Genomic DNA, 20,364 nt, shown 5'->3' on the forward strand with positions numbered 1-20,364 from the left:
AAAAGACATTGTAACAGATGATATCTAGTTCTTCAAAACCTCTTGAACATTAGCATATAGACAGCACTCACACTTGCATCCCTATTTATCCATCCTTGTAGCACAAGGCGTCTTTATGATCTCTTGCTGATTAGAAGAAAATCAAGAACCAGGCATTCTCAGAAAAATTTTAAGTCTCATTTTAGCCTGTGACAACTGCTATGAACTCCTGGAAGGCTTCTGCAATTCCCAAATTAAAAATCCTACAAAGGCATGGAATATGGCTTTATATCCAATTACAAACACTCATCAGCTGATTCACTGGTGGTTCTAATGGCACAAGTAGAATGATGTTCAGTGAAATTCACCTGGAGAAAGTGTATAAATTCAAAAATATTGCTCCCCATAAATATTTGCAAATATATAACCATTATCTTTTTAAAAAGCAGCTTTTTAACTATATAAGTTCAGTCCTTAAAACAGGATGTTAACCTAACAGTTACCCTTCAGACAAGGCAATCTTGTATTGCTCCCTGAAAAAGCCAAAAGATTGACAGAAGTGTTCTCAATAAATGCTGTAAGACAAGATTTTTTTTTTTTAATTTAAGGCACAAAATTGTGAAAAATACTACACAATCTTCTAGTGGCTACCTCCTGAATCTCACATGCTTTATTCAGTTATGTGAAAAAGCCCTAAGCACCCAATGCATGCAATTTTTTTTTCCTCCACAACTGGACACCAGTGCAGTATAAATGCTACTGGCAAGAAACTGGAGGACTTTTTAGCAGGATGTGAGTTTTACAACAGATCTTTAAGCACAGTATATTGTACAAAGTTAAAAATGGTTGGCCAAAGCATAAGGAGCTGCATGACTATCCACTACGGTCAGTCTACTTAGGGGTTTTAGGCTATCCCAAAGTTAACTGAAATGTTATAGCTCACCTCAGTTTCAAGCTTCCATCACTAAAATCATATAAAGGAAAGAACAAGACCACCAAAGCTCACACCTGCCTTTTATAGTCTTCCCTTAGCTTTGCAAGAGCTGCAGTGCCCATCTGACTTAACCCTAACAAACCCCACTGCCCTCAAGAGCTCAGCAATCCACCTGCTTGCCTGCCCATTTGTGGCCTCCAACAATCACTTTTCTAAGCTTGGGTTTTCACATGTAGCACACATTATTACACACCCAAGTTACATTAGAAGCAGTAGGAACTTAAAAAGAGAATGTGATAACCAGAAAATTTCTTACAAACACTTAGAAGAATGTTATGACTAGAAAATTTCTTACAAACATTTATTAACGAGTACAATTCTGTACTTCTCACTGCAAAGTAATGAACAATTTCAACTAAAGCTGTTGCTTTAGAAGTGTTAGCTTTTAACCATCTCCATCAATACTTACAAGAACAAAATGAAACTTGAGTTCAAGGACTGCTTTAAGAACTTGAATTCATGACTAAGAAGATTGTGAGCCTCCACAATCTTACAGGTAGGCTTATCTATAGAAGCCTAAAAAATGTTTTTTTTTAAAAAGCCTTTGAAACACTGCACAGGAAACTGCACATCTAGCTAAAGAATTGTGAGTGACAAAATCAGGGAAAATATTTTATTTCTCCCTTTCCAGCCTTTTGCCCTAACTGGTATTAAGTGATCAAGTCTACTTCTATAGTAAAACCCCAGGGTGCCCTTTATACTTCCTCTGGTTTAGAAGATTTTTTTAAAAGGTCCTGGTAGAGTTTCTTATGCCTTGGCAGTGGCAGTGGTTGATGTGGACCCATTAGCCTACATCTCCATTACTGACAACTCCCCCTTCCTACTTGTTACACCAAAGACCATTTACCTCACAAGATGAATTAGTAAACATCAATGTAAGAAAAAAAATTAATGCAATTAAATAGGGCAGCACTACTGTGTCTTGCAGAGAATTCCAGAAGACAGAGGAGTTAACAGTGTTAAATGACAGATGCTAATCATAAATCTGAATATCTGGGGGCAGGAATGAGAGAACAGGAGGAAAAAATTAAAATGGCATGGTTAAAGAATTACTTCAGGAAAGTAACTGCTACCAAATTATGATCAGAAGATTAATATTCTGCCATTATGAAATGGACTGTATTTATCTACCATATAATTCAGTATTTATTAAGTAAAATAATATTTATTATGTAAAATTAGGCTTTTCTATAGTATCCTTTGTCTTTATTTTAATTAAGCTCTCAATGAAGAACAGTTTAGTAGTCTAGTAATACTTCACAGTTATTAGGAAGTTCAACAATAATACAACCTATGAATTTCATTTTGTGGCCCATGAAGCAATACAAGGAGATAATGCACACAACAGGTGTGCCCAACTATAGTGTCAACACACACAGTCCACAAGCAACAGCACTCAGGGAAAAAATAACCCAGCCTGCTCCAAACTACTGCACAGCTTTTTCTGAACAAAAACCATCTCACTCCAAAATTAAGCCAGCAAAGGATCTAAGCACAGATTAATTTACAAGACAGTCAAAAATTGCAGCATGACACTTAAATCACACCATCTTCCAGGTTTCTGCATGAACATCTGCCTTCTGTGCCAACAAGACGCAGAAGCACACCCAGGAGTCCTTTGACAGGGATACCACAAGTGTTTATATTGGACAGGTTTAAACCAGTACCGGATCACACACTCACAGAACCCTGATGTCCCTTAGACTGAGGCCCACAACAACATTTCTGCAATTTTGATTAACCAGATCTGTCCTGGACAGAAGATATGTGATCCATCATTACACCTGCTGGATTACAGGTTGATTTTACAAACAGGAAGAACAAACCAGCACAGGAAGAGTAAGTCAGCATCTTCCTAACATGTAGGTGTGTCATTTTTGATTCAAGAACACTTAAAGAGTGCTGCCAGGCCTTATGCACAAGAGGTGGGCACTAAATATGATAGTTAATTACTTTATCATTTTAAAAACAGTCTGAAGCAATACTAAAAGCAGTATTACAGACAATGGAAGCCCTTCCTTTATGTAGCACCAGTTGAATTTTGTGCTTTGGAGGAAAGAATGTCAAGAATACAGATGAAGAAAAAGAAGACATGTACAGAACACACAGCTTCAAAAGTCAAAGTATTAAAATACAACAGTATTTTTAAAATAGAAAACTTACATAGTAGGACAAACCATCCCCAAAAGTAAACACCTGATCTGTAAAAACAAATATAGACTAAAACAAACCAAAATATTGTAGTATATGCCCAACTACATTTTCCTTAAAGACACTCCTTACTGCCATGAGTCTGCATTTTCTTCAATGCTGATTTATCATTATACTATATCATTAGAATAGTCTAAACCAGTGTTTTCTTACTACTTTTGACAACTCTACTTCTCAGCCATTTACGTTTCTCTTAACATGAACAACCTATTTTGCTCTCCTTTTGAACTCATTCCATGTATATCCATAGACAGACATTCCTCAACATCACTTTCTCAAGATTTGAGGATTTAGTAACAACACTGGTGAAATACATTTTTCAAGTAACTTTTTTTGCTTGTTGTTTATTACCATAGAAGATAAAAATTTCTGATTCGCTACAAGATACTATTTCAGGATGTGACAGTTGCAATAATTAAGGTTTTGTATGATGCCCAAAACAGCAGTAATTTTACAGCAATATGCAGCTTATACTGTTTGATATCTAACTGATTAATTCAGCCATTTACAGGTTCCCCAAAACACGTGAAAAATCCTCCTCCATTTCATTGGGTGTATAATATATTCCCAGATTAGTGGCTCCAGAGAACCACTTAAATAGAAGTAACAGAGATATCCCCATGTTTCTAAGACTCTTGACTGTGTTCTATGATACTGTGGTACACAAGTCCAACATACAACCTACCAAACAAACCCTTCAACTCTAAATTGTTAAGTATTGTCATTGTTAAGTATTTTGTACAGAAGCTACCAAATCTAAAAATTGAATGTACATTTTAAACCATCATGCCCTCCAGCATTAAAAGGTTTTACACCACTATTATTGAATACCTAGAATATAAAACACGTTACACATTATACAAAATACAACTTAAGCATTTCCACCATTCCCACTTACCTCCCTATTTCACAATCTTTACCTTTTCTACACCTTCTCAACTTGTCACTGACCTGCAGAAAAGGAAGCTGTTCAACAGTAACAATTTGGCCAAATTCTAGTAATTTCAAATCTTATTCTGTTATTCCTTTCACTTACCAACTAAGTGATTCAACATTTACACCAGTATTTGAAGAGATTGCATTAAGTCTCTTTTTTGCTAAATAATGAATGAAACTACTTGATAGTAGTAGTAGCTTGATAATACAATAAAATAGATGGGTTGCTACTGGAGAAAGAGCTGTCCCACTGCTCCCTTCTTGCATTTACTTCTGGCCATACTTCACAGTCAAGGGCACTTGTCATACTCTTTGTTGAGCAATAATCTATTAATTTATTTTCAAATTAATTAGCTTTCTAACAGTTTAATAAGCTGAGCTGGCTCAACAAAAGAGTCCTGTGGCTAGTGCAAAACAGCTCTTTTGAAAGTCAGTGAGACACTATGGCAGACATAATCAACTCTCCAATTCCATCAAAAGCAAACAGAGATGTCTGTACTGCTCTGGTAGCTACAACTGCTTTAGAAGTTGCCATACACTGCTCCAAATCCAGCCTACTCTCTCTGGCTATGGCACTATGATGAATATTTAGTACAACCCCCAGTGCCTGAACCATGTGTTACCTAGCCAGCTATGAAATAGAAAAGCCTGGCCCCACATGCTGTTTTTCCCACAGTAAAGAAAATTCTTAACTCACTCTGGTTTGTACTGTCTAAATAAACTCAATGTTCTGATAAGCCAACAGTTGATCGCCATTGCCTAAAGCCTACATAAAATGGCAATGAAAGCAGCAGAGATGTGACAGAAACAGAAAATTGTTAAATTCCTGCAGAAAAATTAACCATTAGCTCATTTTACCAAGTACAACCTAGACTGGTCTCATCTGGGTTCTCTAATCCATTACTATTACAAAGTTACTTCAACACATGAGATATGATCACAATCTACCACTCGTCCCTGCAAAGCCAGGACTAGCTTTATTCCAACACAGACAGCACCCACCACTCCAAGAGTATGTAATGAGAACTAGCTCTATTTCTAATTATTTTCTTCATTGATCTGTGTAGCTTCTACAAATAATGCTATTACAAATGAAAAGAAAATTTACAGTAATTTATGGAAGTTCTCTTTGAATTCTCTGCTAAAAGTTTAATGCTATTAAGCCCAATCCACCACTTGATTGAGTGTTTCCAAGATGGAAGCCAATCCAATGGAAGAGTGTCCAGGCCAGTCGTGGTGTAGGAAGTGAGCTGGTTTAGCACACTATCCCACCTAGACTAAGGACCCTGACCTCAATACTTCTTCCTATTAATCCATGCTGTTTCCAGCATGCAATTCACTGTATAAACCTCTTTTATGTTTAACTCACAGAGCAAAACCTGAAATGACAAAATCTTAACACTTAAGCCAGAACTGAGGCCACATTTTAAAAGGATGCTTACAAAGAAAACATATCCAATCCAAATTGCAAAGACAGACATTTATCACTTAATGCAGACTACAGTTGTAAATTACATGAAGAAAACTATTTTATTATCTCTTCAAAATAAAAAGAAGCTGTAGAAAATCTGGCTAATATAATGTAAAACAAACTATTTGCAAAAACTGCCACTCAAAAGGGACATTTTTATTAATTATAAATCTGTTTGAAATCCATATGCTGATATTTTAGACACTGCTACAGCAAAATACTTCCTTACAACACAGCAGTCATTTAGAGCTGATCAACAGCATCAACAGAAAACAATGCGACAGTAATTTTCGAAGTAAAATATGGGACCTTAATAAAAACATCCCCAGCTGCTTTACATTTGGTGCTGCAAGAACCTTACAGTAATTAAAACTAACAGCTTAATGAATTTGTCATAGCAGTTCCATTTAATAAATACCAGTTAACTGAAAACTGGCATTTACAATGCCAAAACACAAGTAGGGTAAACCTTAGTAACTTTTACAGGAATTTTCAACCTAACTATATATTTTCAGATGAATGACAGCTCTTAAGCAGCAAGCTCAGAATGAACATTATTCTCACAGCATTACTTGTTATGAATATGCTACAACTCCCCAGACTGGAAAGAAATAAACCTTAATACTGCAGAAACAAAAGCCAACACAGAAAAGCTTGAAATGCCACACAAAATGAACACAATGCAACTCCTTCTCATAGTCAGCATCCTACAATAATGCAGAGACCTCCTGAAGAGTAGCACTGCACTCCATTCGTAACTTTTTTCTACACCACGTGAAACCACGAGAGTACAGTGATAAAAAATGGTATGTTAATGAGATGATACAGATTATTCTTACTATTCTAGTTACAGTATTTTGTTCTTTTGACATCAAGAAAATAGGGGTCGTAACTGCCTGTTATTGATTTATACTGACAGAAATTAGGCTCAAATGTTAAATAAAGATTAGTTAATATTTGCAGAAGAGTTTGAACATACAAAATGCTATGTAAGTAGCCAGTATTAAGTCTTCCCACACACTCATTCTGGCATGCTTCCAAGCAGGGAAGTCCCACAGAAACATTTCAACAGCAGTAAGGAGAAACAGAGAGCTCAGGCAATTGCAGCTATATTCACAACAGTGCTTCTAAGGAGCACCTGCAAAACTGGGGACAACCAATGCCCACTGCCTGCTACAAATTCCAACACCAAAAAAGAAACTCCTGTTCCAACACAGCTTATATAAACGCATGCTGAACAACCCACATCTCTATAATCCTCTGTACAACCTGAAATGATCTGCAGAACTCCAAACATCTTGTAAATATGACTTTCCTGCTGCCTCGTATTCCTGACCAGACTACAACTTCACAAAGCAAAGTCTGCCTACAGTGTAGGTGTCAGATTAATTTTCTTATAGAATCTTATTTTCAATACATCACAGTTGTGTCTAGAGCAGACTAGTTTTCCCAGATCTAAAATGGCGAGGAATTAGGCAATGAATCACAATGTAATAGCTTCTGATCATTCAACAGCAAAGCTCTTCCCAAACACGTAAAGAAAGCCAGCATCTTCTTAGCTAGGATTCCAGCTTGCAAAAAACACTCTACAAGCTTTCTTCCAAGAGTGGAAGAAAACAAAATGGTCTAAATTGTGCCAAAAGTGAGGTAAACAGGAGAGGCACATGGCATGTTCAGGCATTTCTCATTATCTCTGAAGGACAATATTAATATTTTATAAGATTAAAAAAAGGGTATGTCTGATTTAATCATCAGGTACTCTTAGAGATAAGACCTGTAGCCTCAGGATGCCCCAAAAATCTCCAAAGCTAGGAGGGATGGGACTTCAGATCACTGCATAGCATGGTCCATACTCTGTAAACAGGCCAAAGCCAGACCTCATGTATAGAACTGGCACTGCTGCTTCCAGGAACCACAGAAAAGGCTCATAATAAGATCTAACCACAGCAGGCTGGTAAGCATCCAGCTGAAGAAGGAGGTCTAGCAGGGTTTTTACAACAGCATCTGATTAACCATGCCAAAGCTGCAAGAAAAATCTTCTGTAACTGTTCTTAAAATCTTCTCTTACCCCTTCCATCTTATTCCCAGTAACACCTGCACAACTTCTAACCAGAACACAGACTGAAACCAGAGAAAAATGTACATCATCTTCCTGCCTGCATAAATTAATGTAAATCAACCACAGTCCTGAATTTCCTTGTGGAGCTCTAATTGATCTATGACAGACTTTGTAACATTTCAGGGGAAGAAAAAAAAAGATAAAATGGAGATCACTGCAGAGATTAGAGGACTACTTTTGGCATGCCAGCCTGATGGTTTTTATGAGTAAGACCAGGTAGAAAAGTAGATGACAGCAGGAACAAAGTTTCCTTTTCCTGGCTCTACAGTTACAGAAGACATCGCTACAACTGTTGGACCAGGTAACTGATAAAAACCACTTCAACTACTGAAATACTGTATTCTGTATTCTTACCAGCCAAAAGCTCCAATATCCTCTTTCATGCAGAAGCAGCACACATTTGACTTCACAGGAATTTAACCCACAAAAAACACTTTTCTTCAGAGTTTAGCTCTTAAACCAGTTCACCTGTAGGGTTCAAGTGGTCATAAAACACAGGCACAAGGCCAACAACAGAGCATGTGATCAGGACACAGAGACAGACCCACCCTAGCAGCAGCACCTACTCATGGAACTGCCCTGCGAATGGGAAGGCTCATCTTCAGTAGCTTGAAGTGAACAAGTATGGAAGGAAAACACTATGAATGAGAGCAAACTCTGCACGTGAAGTAACATTGAAAAATTACTTAATTACATAACTGCTCAATTCTGTTCTTTCACATCAGTGAAATAACTCTTCTCTCCACCAACTACCCTCACAGAAAAAACTGTTTTCAACAGATCGCCAGTTTAAGTTCTCCCTGCCAAATCCCGTTCAAAAAGCCTTTAATGTTTGATCGTTTGGCATTCAAAAATTAAACATTCAAAACAAACATTCGCACCTTTCCACGTCTGGCAACTTCCAAGATTAAGTTTTTACATTAAAGCAGTTACTTATGCTGTACATATCTAATAACCCAATGCCAACATATTCCACAACAGAATAAAAAAGAGAAGATGATAGAACTGGACACACAACTTAACTTTTGAAATGGCTCTAGTATTCATCCCTATTTTCTTCCACATTCCTACATTTCCTATCTTTCTTGCTGTATTTTCCTTCATCATAGTAATCCCATTTCATCTCCTAGGATGCTTAATTCCTTATACACTAACAAATAATGCTTATTGTAAAGAAACTGAAAAATTTCAGTAAGTTTCTTAAATCCCCATGTTCCCAGGAACATTGAGTCAATCTTCCATCCAAAAGAACCATTTGAATTTTTCCATGCTTCCCTTCACTGGAGATAGGAGAAGGCTAAGCCCATTTGTGGGCTTATGCAAGAATGCATAAATCCTCTCTTGTAAACAAAACTTCTCTAACCAGTTTTGAATGCAAGGTATGCTTTGCAGTTTACAGCCTCTTGGCACAAAAAGGAAAACCCTTGAGAATTCAATTTTACAGAGATTGTTACTGCATTTGGGGGTGAATAGGAAGAATCTTAATGAGTAACCTACTGTACATGAAGAGGATGACTTTCTGTATTTTCGTCTATCTGATGCTATTGAACTGAAAGTGTCTAAAAATGGTTTTGACATTTTTATATCATATTGATGTAAACAATCTGTCTTGCCACCTTTGAAAATTTCTGTTTAGCACTAACTACTGCTCTGAGGCTCTAAGCTAACTTCATAAAACCACTGTATTGGGGAATAGAAATTGAGCAGTATAACAGAGACAATGCAATGCAGCAAGACAAATAAAATTCCTAAAAGCTGATTTTTTTATTATATTTCAACTATCAAGCCACAGCTCATCTGTGAACAAAATATGGTTTGTTTTATAGCAGAGTGGTAATACAGTTACATGTCACTGCATCAGCAATACCTTTTAACTGATAAACATTTTTTAATTAATCAAGTTCTAATATACATCAGTTTTGAAAACAGAACTTATCAAAACTAGTTGAATGGAAGCACACTTAATAAAACAAGAACAGCTTAAAAGAAGAATATTGAAAATAAATGTAATTGAGTGGGGAAGAAAACCCAAACATTTTCCATTGTTATTGGAGCATTTGCCTTGTTAAACCATTTCTGTGTTTGGTAAATCAACATGCAAAAGCCAGTTTCACCTCTTCTTTAGCCAATTGTTTATTAGGCAAGTAACAACAGACCTATACCACAGATCCAAGAGAGATACTTGTGCAGCTTTCCTTTCTGGTTACCATAGTTTCAAATGAACTGTAGATTTCTAGAAATAATACTTATGAGAATGAATAAAAATATCACTGCTTAAATATGAAAACTGCAAGAAGAATAATTTTGATTCGTGTATGAATGGCACTTAAGTGAACAGGTAAATGCTTAGGAAAGGAAGTTTTATTTGCAAGACTTTGTCAGACACAGTAAGTGAAGCTTGAGCACAGACAGAAGAAAGATAAATAAAGCACATGGAACGAGAGGGAAAAGTAGGTACCAAAAAGTCATTCAGTAGCCATTTACCTGTCTTTTTTTCTAAAATTCCCAGGAAAAAACCATCACCAGCTCTAAACAGGGATATTATAGTTCCAAGCTTCCCACATCAAGGGATACTTTCTAAACATATACTGGGAGATGAAAAACATGAATCTTCTCAGGAATTTAAGATAAGTTTAAAATTTGAAATAAAGAAGGAGCTTCCAATAGGAACAGCCTAATAGATTGTCAGAGAGATTGAGGAAACTTCATCCTCTGAGACATTCAGAACTTGACAAGTGGCCTTACAGGACAAGATTTAAGGAGAAGGCTGGATTAGACCTCCAGGGGTCCTTTCCTACCTAAGCAATTCTGTGACCAAGAACACAATTTTTTCATTGTGGCATTACTTCTAGGAAGAAACTGTGCATTCACTACGCAAAACTTTATTTCATGTGGTGTTAAAAGAAAGCATTTTGGATACAGTTGTCCAAACAGGTACATAAGAAACAATAAAAAAAACACACCAAACTGGAACTTTCATGCAAGAATACTGTTCCCATCCCTAAGTACCACTAAACAGCCAGGTTTTACAAATTCTTAGGTTATTAATCTTAAGTTATTAATATGATAGTTTTTCCCTTTCAATTATATTTAAATTGTATTCTTTACCCTAAATCAAAATATAATGTATCAATTCTCTATTTCCTCTGCCACATGACATATAGACTGCAGCCATTGGTCATTCTTGCTTTAGAAAAAAAAAAGGCTTGATCAAGCCTTCCCAGTTTCCTTTCTTGGAAAGAACATCACAATAATCAGTCCTCTGTGTGAAATGACCAGTGGTCAGGATGCTCCGCCATCTTACACAAATTAAATTAGTTCACCACTATATCTATATATATAATTATCAAAAATGTCTTATTCCAGCACTCCTGTCAGACAGTCACCTTCAAATTGAAAACCAGACACCTCAAATGCGCACATTAATTATTAAGCTGTGTTCTTGACATTTACTACTTACACTGGGGATTTTTGTAACTTCAGTAATATATACATTCAATTACCCACAGCACATTAATAAAAGTAACAGATGAAAAAATACAGACTTCCAATATTCATACCCCCACTCCATACAAACTCTACTTATAATGAACTCTCCTTGCTGGAAGATTACACTGATTAAAAAAAAAATCAACCAATTATATCACTTGCTTATTATCTGCTTATTAAGACTTGATATGGTCCAAATTTTCAGTTGATCCTTCTTAAGGGATGAACTGAGAGTTTTATATAAAAGAATAACAGGAAGTATCATGAAAGACTGAAAAAGCCTTATCTTGAACAGCTTATTTTTATTTGTAAACAAAGTAGAAGTCAATTTTCTTTTGCCCAGATATGATGCTGCAAAGAAGGTCTTAAAACTGAGGCCAAAATCCTACGTTCAGTAAAAAACTGCAATTCAGCCATAACCAAGAACTGCAACATTACCTCCCCATCAACAATGCCCATCTCTTTCCAGTCAGTTCACACGGCCTAAGCAATAGAAAACAACTGCATTAAGTCCTCTTTGCTACGTGACCACACGAAGTTCAACACAGACCCTCCCAGGAGCGTTCATCACCCGAGCCTGCACTCTCTGAGGTACCACTGGAGCAGGGAGGAACGTGAGGGGAGCCTGCAGGGAGGGTCAGGTGTCCCCCAGATCACCCACAGCTCTCTCACTCGCAGGCCACAAGCTAAGCAGCATTTCACCAAACCTTTGCAGCAACTCCAAAGCCAAATTTGGAATGTAACCACAACTAAATAAAATATGCATATCTAAGTTGTTACTTTTTAAAACAGTCAGTAGTTTCAGAAATGTTTTGTCTTTTCCAAAATGGCAGTACATTCAGATTCATTATTTTGTTAATAGGAAACCCTGAAATTTCAGCTAGAATTCTTATCAATCCAAACCACTGCAAAGAGATCCATTATACGACAACAGGCACCATTTGAGACCTTTTTCAAAACACAAGCAGAAGTCATCAGCTTGTTCTATCAACCCTTGAACAAGGGGAACAGATGCAAAAATACTTTCCTCTCTAGAGCTATACAGAAGCAGTAACAAAAAACTGCTGCAGAAAACAAAGTTATTTCTAGTGTCACACATATTCCCTTGCTCTAACATAACAACTAACATTTACAGAAATAAAGCATAGAAAAGTAAAATGCATAAAAGGTTGTATAAGGGCAGGACTAATAAGCCATTAAATTCAGAGCCATAAGAAAATAAACCACTCACCTACCTACCAAAAAAGAATTTCACAAAAAAACCTAAAACCAACCAACACATGCCCTCAGATACTTTTTTGGGTAGGTATTGTGATCAGCTTCTCAATCACAGATCACAAACTACCCTGCTATATATGCCAATCTTCTTACATCTACTCCCTCTTCTGATCATATTCTTTTACAAAAATAAGCCTACCAAAGACAGAAATCATAGCTAGCTACACAATCAAAAAAATGTGCAGAATAGACAACAATGAAGTATATACCTGGACAAAGCAGCTATCAGACAACTAATTTATTTCCTTCTGAAGCCACAATAACACAAGAGGTAGCTGCACACAAATACAGTCCGACATGCCCTTCATTTCTGATTCAAATTGGCATAAACAAGTTTAAATAGAGACTAGTCCTGGCTCCTCCATGCAAATCTGTACCAGTAAAGGCTGGGAAAAGCCAGGTGCCACATGAAAGGCACAGGGGTACCCTGGGGGGATCAAATTTTCCCACATTCCTATCTCCAAAATTGGGTGCCAGATCTCAGAAAATGTTTGTGAAAGGTTTCCCTTTCCCTCTTCTCTACCCAAGATCTCACAGATCTAGGACAATTAAACAGCGGAAAACTTGGAAATACAGAGATACTAAAAACTGACTGAGTATTCTGTGAAATAACAGAATGGCATAACCCATCAAGTCTAGGATTCTGGTCTAGTCTCGGTCATCTCACCCATCAAACTGACAGGATCAAGAAAAAAAGAACATGGTTTATGTGTTGATACCCCCAGAACACTGAAATACCTTTCCTGATACAAGCTTCCCAACTTCAACTAACCAACACCAGTCCTACAATTGTCTGTGAAGATCTAAATGAGGGTCACCTTCAGAGATTTCTCCTACTTTGTATTTATGCTCACAAAAAATTAATTTCTAAATTTACCAGATTTTTATGATCTTCAGGATAAGAATATTTAAGGAAGATAAATTCTAGCTAAAACAACATAGGATTAAAACTACAATTTTAACCTTGTACTCTCAAAATGAGTTTTTGCTACAGTACTCTTAAGTAAATATCCAACCTTGTCAAAAGTTACATCAGTTTAAGGCTTACCCTTAAACTACAAAGATGCAGAACTTTTTGAAAGCAGATTTTTTTTTCCTAACATAAAAAGCCAACTGAAGTCACTGCACTAATCTTCAAACACGAAACCTGTTCACTGAATGGAAGAGCTTAACTGGTTTACTCTTCAAAGCAGTCTTTTAGACGGAATAAACGCTCGCCCCGAGCTGCAGTTCCGCAGATGTGGCACTGCCAAGGCGACCGAAGGCGCCCCTGCCCCTTCCCCGCGCCCCATCCCCGCGCGGGCTCCCCGCCCGCGCAGCCGCGGCCCCGCCGCCGGGGCGCCCCCTGGGGACCGGGGGCGGTCGCTGCACCCACCCGGCGCCGCCGGGAGCTCGGCACGGCCCGCGGCCCGTCCCGCCGGGAGGGGCTCCACGCCCCAGCGGAACCAGGCGCTTCACCCGCCTGAGCCCCGCTCCGTTCCACCTCTGTGCGGAGCCCACGGGACGGCAGGGGAAGGAGGCAAAAGGAGGCTCGGAGCAGCCCACACCGCACGACTGCCGGTGCCAATGACCCAGGAACTATGGGACCTTGAGGAATTCCCATTTTTACTTAGCCTTTGAGTTTAAAGGGGAGTTCACTTAAAACGCTGGACGGCACTGAATGTAAACCACAACTATAGGCTATGTCACCATTTAAGTTTTTGTGATGCACGTGGAAAAGAGCTCTTTCCATTCCTCCATATATTTGCTATGTGTAAGCTTTTTTCCCAACCTAGAACTCCAATTCCCCGCTCACCTCTTTTTCCCAAGGACTACATTATCACTCTCTTCTTCTTTTTCAATGATCCTCATATAACATGAAGTTTTCAGAATAGGAATGTTTTAAGTGATACTGAGAAAGAGAGCAAAGGTTTTATTTAAGAGTATTAAACTGATCTATTGATGGCTGCTATCAATCACTTCTTTCCATGACAAAACAAGTACTGAACCAGATGATGCTCTTGGAAATCCTCACATCTCGCTGACAGAGACCAAATCGACAACATATTCCTCTTTCCAGTATGTTTTCTTAATTACACACATTAAAAAAAAGAAAAGAGGAAAAAGGAGAAAAAAAAAAAAAAAACAAACACCACAAAAGAAAACAACATCCACCACCAAAATCCAACAGTACCCTTTTGGAAATTCACACCTACAACATTATCCTAAATCTTCAAATTAGAGAAGGAATGGCCACTGTATGTAGAGATCACATGAAGCTGAAAACCTTGTCTCATCTGACAAACACTGAATTCCAGTACCACAACCGACAAGCACAAGTAACAAGCAGAAATATTTGCTTATTTTCTGAGATTCATTTGGTGAAAATAAGCAACTGAAGTATTTCAGGTTTCTGTAAAGCATACAACCTGTTTTTACTGGCACACAAGTCTCAGAAAAGCTCATCTCTCCTAAAATATTTGCCTGCAGCAAAACAACTGAGACAGTAAGACCACAAATGAAAATGACAAACGAGGATTCTGGAATCATTCTAAATTTGAGCCATAAGTGACAAAGAGCAATCTAATTTTAAAAAGTTCATAAAGCTTTGATGTGCCAACATTATTTCATGACTTAACTAAGTCTAACACAGTTGCTCCCACCACCAAGAGCAGGAACTTTCAAGTGGTTTGTTGCCTGCAGCTATTTTCTACAGGAGACTGGAGTAGCATGTAATATTCAAGAGAAGCTGTCTACATTACTTTATTTTTTTATAATTCAGTTGCTATTGGTAAGTTATACTGAGACAAAATAAACCTAGAGAGTATTTAACTGACAATTCTATTTACACTCCTTCCAAGTGGAAATTATTTCACTCCAAATGTTGAAAGACTTGAACATGTCAAGATCAAATGTGATATATTTATGGAATTTTAGTTAGATTACCAACCAGCTAACTGAATACTCCAATTTATAAAATGAATGCTATTCAAGTAACATAATGGATTTTTAAACAAAGTATTTTAATAAGCTATGAAATAGCAATTTTTTGTAATTTCACAGAACCCAGTTTTTAAAAAATATATTCAAATATCACAGGATCCTTGATTTAAACTGACTCAAATTAATTTGTTTTCAATTGCAAAACATCAAGACTTTATATCTAAAAGATGAGAGTCATACAGAAGATTTACTTTAACTTCTTAAATACAAGTTTAACATATTCTTACACTGATTATTGACTTTATTCAGCATTATCTTCTTGAAACTGTAAATGTATGAAAAAGCTCCAAAAGCATAACTCTGGCCCAAGTACATAATTAGGAAGTTATCTGAAGGATAGAAAGTATCACAGAAAAATTAAAGTCTCTCCTATCTCCCAGTTCCATGCCTGTGGATTTTTTGGTTGGTTGAATTTAAGCTTATACAACAGCCCACTTTAAGTTTACCACAGCTAACAATACAAACAACAGCAACAGAAATTCAGGGGTTTGTGTCACAGATTGCACAAAGCCCACCTGCAGACAACACAATAAAATGTCACTGGTTTTGTCAAGAAGGACTAACATGAGCTGTATGAGTTACATAGCAATAACTATTTGTCAGAGATAGGATTCAATTAATATTTTTCTCCTTTCTATAACTTCGAAGCTTTTTAGTCTTTGATTCATCAGAACAGTGTGGAGATTCCAGCCCCTTCACCTCCAGGGCTTTCAGCAGCAAAAAATATTCATGTTTATGCTAAAAGGAAGGCAGCTCTCATACCCTGTTTCATTTAGCAATGAAACTGTTATCATGCCATAAAAGAAAAACTGTGTTACCCAATAAAGAGTCCTATACCAGATCTGTGGTACTGACTTTGTGACTGATCACCAGGAAGACCGATCCACAAAATTATGAGTTGAGGATAATGAACAAGTGATAAGCAAGATGACAGAGATTAATGATGGTCAATTGCACAATCACTTGTGGTATTTATTTCTTTGCACACAATCAGCCAGCCTGCACATGGATAAGTCTTGGGAGAGTTCAATACCAGACAAATACTCCAGGAATAATATTAAATAGATTACTGATTTAAAGAGACTATGAAAAACGGAAAAAGTTGTTTCGAATGGCCAAGCACTACAAACGAGAAAGAAGTAATCAATCACAAATCGAGACGGAACCGCCAAGAGTTAACAGGGAGACTTATGCTTGGAGAACAACACCTCGCTGTAGGAAATATTGGGAACTCTCATTCTTGGTCATTTAAAACAGGATTCAACAAAACTCCCGGTGAGCATGAAAGCGTCGTGCAACGGCTTCCAGGGAAGCGATCCAAAAGACGTCTTCCTCCGGTTCCCTTCCAGCAGCCCGGCGAGCCGTGCAAGCGGGATGCCGAGCGGAGCCCGAGCAGCGCCGGCCGCCCCGAGCCGAGCGGAGGGGCCCGGCCGGGCCCGGAGGAAGCGGCCGCCTCCCGCGCGGCGGCGGCCAATGGGCGGCGGGCGCGGCCCGAGGCGCGGCGAGCAGGCCCGGCGGGGCCGCCGTGACGCACTTCGGCAACCGCCCGCCCGCCCGGGCCGCGCCGGCACGGCCCCCCCGCAACCGCGCCGGGCGGCGGCCCCGGGCGCGCAGCGAGAACGCGGGGTCACACCGGCGGCTCGGGCGCCTCGGGAGACCGGACACGCCAGGGTGTGGCTCGGGGAGCGCACGGGAAGGGAGAGCTTTCGAGCTCGGGCAGGGCAAGCGGGGGGGCAGCAGAGCTACCCGGGCTGCCAAAAAGTAATTAAAAAATAAAACAAACGGAAAAAAAAAACCAAACACACAAAAAAAAAAAAAAAAAAAAAAAAAACCCACCAAACTAAACAACCAACCACCCACTCCCCTTGAGTAACTAGAACACCGGACTCGGCGGTGATCGAAACTTTGTGTCACCTCCTAAAGCCGCATCCCGTGGGAACACAAGAAAGGAGAGCCGGGCCCGGGCAGTCTAATAAATAAATAAAAACAGCGACAGAGGGGCCCGATGGCTTCCACGCCCGCTCGCGGGGGCGAGGAGAGAGAAAAAAAAAAAAAAAAATTGAGGTCGGTGGGTCCCGGATTTCCACGGGGCAGACGGATTATACAATGCTACCGGAACAGAGGAAGGCATGGAGGCAGCGCGGCCGGGAGCACAGCGGTGCGGGCCCCCAAGGCCAGCACGCCCAGCACCAGGGATGCGCTCGGGCAGGGAGAGGAATTCCCGGAAAACAGGGCCTCCCAGCCCAGCCATCTGCGGCCGCTCACTGCTCTGTCCCTCCGTCCCTAACCGCAGCAACTACATATACATATATATACACACGTACATATATATATATATTTTTTTTTTTTTTTAAAAATCCGTGTAGAGAAAATAAGCGCCCAGAAAAGAGAAACACCAGGAAAGCTCTCGTTTCCTACCTGGGCAGGGTTCAGCTCAGTTCAGTGCGTGCCGAGGAGGAGGGGGCAGAGGAGCACTATCTAAAACAAAAGTGGCGCCAAAACCCCCCAGTAAGAAGCATTCTCCTTCCTCCTCCTCCTCCTCCTGCCCCCCTCCCCCACCGGGGCCGGCGAGAGCCCAGCGGGGTTCCAGCAACACGCGGCTCCCGGCATCGGGCGTCCCCGGCACAAGTTGGCAAGCGCCCTTTCTTTACAAAAAAAATAAAGGAAGCCGAACGGAAACTGCCACAACTCTTCCTCTTAGCGGACAGCAGCCGAGGAGCTCGGCCAAAGTCACTCGGAGGGGAAAACTCGACCCACAAAGGCCTTCACCGAGCTGGGCGCCGGGGCGGGGGGGCAGCGAAGGGAGGCGGGGGGGAAAGGTGCAGGTCAGTCCCTACCTACGTCCTCACTTGGGCCGAAGGGGCCCCGCTTCCGCCAGCCTTCCTATGCAGTCACGGGGAAGGGCGGCCAGAGTTCCCCCAGCTCTGGGAAGAGAGACCGAGGAGACAAACCCCGATCCCTCGGCACTTCCCTGCGCGGGGAACCCGCCGGGAGCGGACGGGAAGGAAGAACTCGGCTGCTGGGCAGCCGGGAGCACGGGGAAAGGAGCCGTGGCGAGCGCTGTCAGGGATGCGAGTCCCCTGCCCGCGGCCTCCCCCGACATTCGACCCCGGGGCACCGGCAGCCGCCCCACCATTTTCTCTGCGCGGCCCAGCGCTCCCCCCGAGCGCGGCTCGGGCCCCGACCCCATTCCCCTCGCTTGCCCACCCGAGCGGCCCGGCCCGGCCCGGCTCGCCCGCACACACACCCCACGCACACAATGCCCGAGTCCTCCATCTTGCCGGCAGCCCCTGCTCGGCTCGGCAGAAGGGGGGAGGAGGAGGAGGAGGAGAAGGCGGTTCTCCATTTTAGCTCGCCGAGCGCCAGGCCCGGCCTGCCCGCGGCCGGCTCTGGGGAAGAGGAAGGGGGCCGGGACGGGCAGGGGGGCCGCTTTCGGCGCCCTCTCGCTCTCTCACTCGCGCTCCGCTCGCCTCCCCCCTCCCCGCCGCGGCGCGCCGGGAACGGGGGGTGGGGAAGCGGGGGGCTGGAGTGTTTTCGCGGCTCGGCCCCGCCGTCCTCCATCTTGGCTGCGCGCAGTCCCCGCGGCCAGCCGGCCTGGCGCCCCGTGCGCGCCCGGGCGCCGCGGGCCCCGGCCCGGCCTCTCATCGCCGCCGCGCACCGCGATCCCGTGTCCCCCCGCCAAACTTCCAGAAGCTTCGCCGCCATTTTCTAACTTACCTTGCCCAGTGTCGGCGTAGGCAGCGAGGAGGCCCCGGCGCGCGGCTCCGCTCCCGTATCCCCGGCGCGGCTCGCCGGCTGCGCGCCCGTCCCGGCCGGTGCCGGGCTGTGGGCGCGGAGGGGGCGCGGGGCGCGGGCGGGTCGGGGTTATTTAATTTGGCGGCGGCGCTGGGGATTGTTTGGGGTGTTCGCTGCTCGGCGGCTCGCGGGCGAATGGAGGGCGCAGGCGCCACCTGGCGGCCGCCCAGCGGGGCCCGCTCTCCTGGGCGTGGGGCGACACCTGCCGGCCGGCCGCGGCAGCGCCGCGCCGAGCGGGGTAAACAAGGTGCGGCGCATGCGCGGGGCGGGCGCGCAGCTGCGGCGGGGCGGGCCCGGGCTGGGATCGGCGGCGGGGCCCGGCGCGGCCTAAAAAGGAGCGGCCGCTCGCACACGGGGCCGGCCCCCGGGACGCGCCCGGCCGCACGCAGACCCCCGGAAACTGGACGTGATTGTCCGGCCGAGGCGAAGCTGGGCCTTACCGAAGTGCCCCGCGGAGCCAGTACCGCAGGGCCGCCCTCGCTGCCTGCGTTCGCAGCCAGGAAGCGGAGCCGTGCGGGAGGGAGCCCGCGGCCCGGGAGATACACGCACGGTTGCCCTCATGGATGCGGGGTGCCTTATCTGGGGAACTGCCGGACGCGCACAGAAGCGGAGTCTGCTGGCGCCGATTGCAGCTCGTGTGGTTGGGAGCGTTCTCCAGAAACGCGTTCTGCTTCTGCCCATCGCCCAGTGTGTTCAAGTTAAATGAGCATTTGTGAGATTCCTTTTTTCTCCCTTCATGAGGATTATATGAACCTAAAACGATCCATATAAGCAGTAGAGAATTCTTCAAGTAACCAGATACACAGTTTGTGACGCCTGGGTTTCTTTTCACTTTATTGTGTAATGCTAAGCACGTTGCTCATGCTGAATAGTTTCACGTACGATTATATTTAGATCAGTCAGCACAATAATAGTTTTGTCCTGGTAATTAGGCTCTAATCACCCTCTTGTGTTTATCTACTCTTAATTTTGGGGACAGCGTTAGCATAACTAAGCAGTCGCTAAGCTGAGTTACTCTGCTCACCTGCCTAACAAAGGCAGGGTATTTAAGAGAAGAGTATCCACCAGTTCCAGTCTTTTCAAAACTAAGATGAGGCATCCCGCAGAGAA

The 20,364-nt window shown here is 42.2% G+C and overlaps 1 protein-coding gene across 5 annotated transcripts in view; it reads right to left on the reverse strand.

The window, feature by feature from the left end:
• The window catches only part of STAG2 (stromal antigen 2), a 74,430-nt gene extending 55,157 nt beyond the window's left edge, over nt 1-19,273 (reverse strand). For 4 of the 5 annotated variants that reach the window (XM_053955872.1, XM_053955871.1, XM_053955868.1 and 1 more), the window contains exon 1: nt 19,177-19,273. The gene's annotated coding sequence lies outside the window, so the exon portion shown is untranslated. Of the gene's footprint in view, nt 1-17,877; nt 18,236-19,176 lie in introns of those variants that run through there. The other variant, XM_053955869.1, reaches the window with a different exon arrangement.
• Between the last annotated feature and the right edge of the window lie 1,091 nt (nt 19,274-20,364).

The sequence above is a fragment of the Vidua chalybeata genome, chromosome 14 (assembly GCF_026979565.1).
Source record: "Vidua chalybeata isolate OUT-0048 chromosome 14, bVidCha1 merged haplotype, whole genome shotgun sequence".
NCBI lineage: Eukaryota > Metazoa > Chordata > Aves > Passeriformes > Viduidae > Vidua > Vidua chalybeata.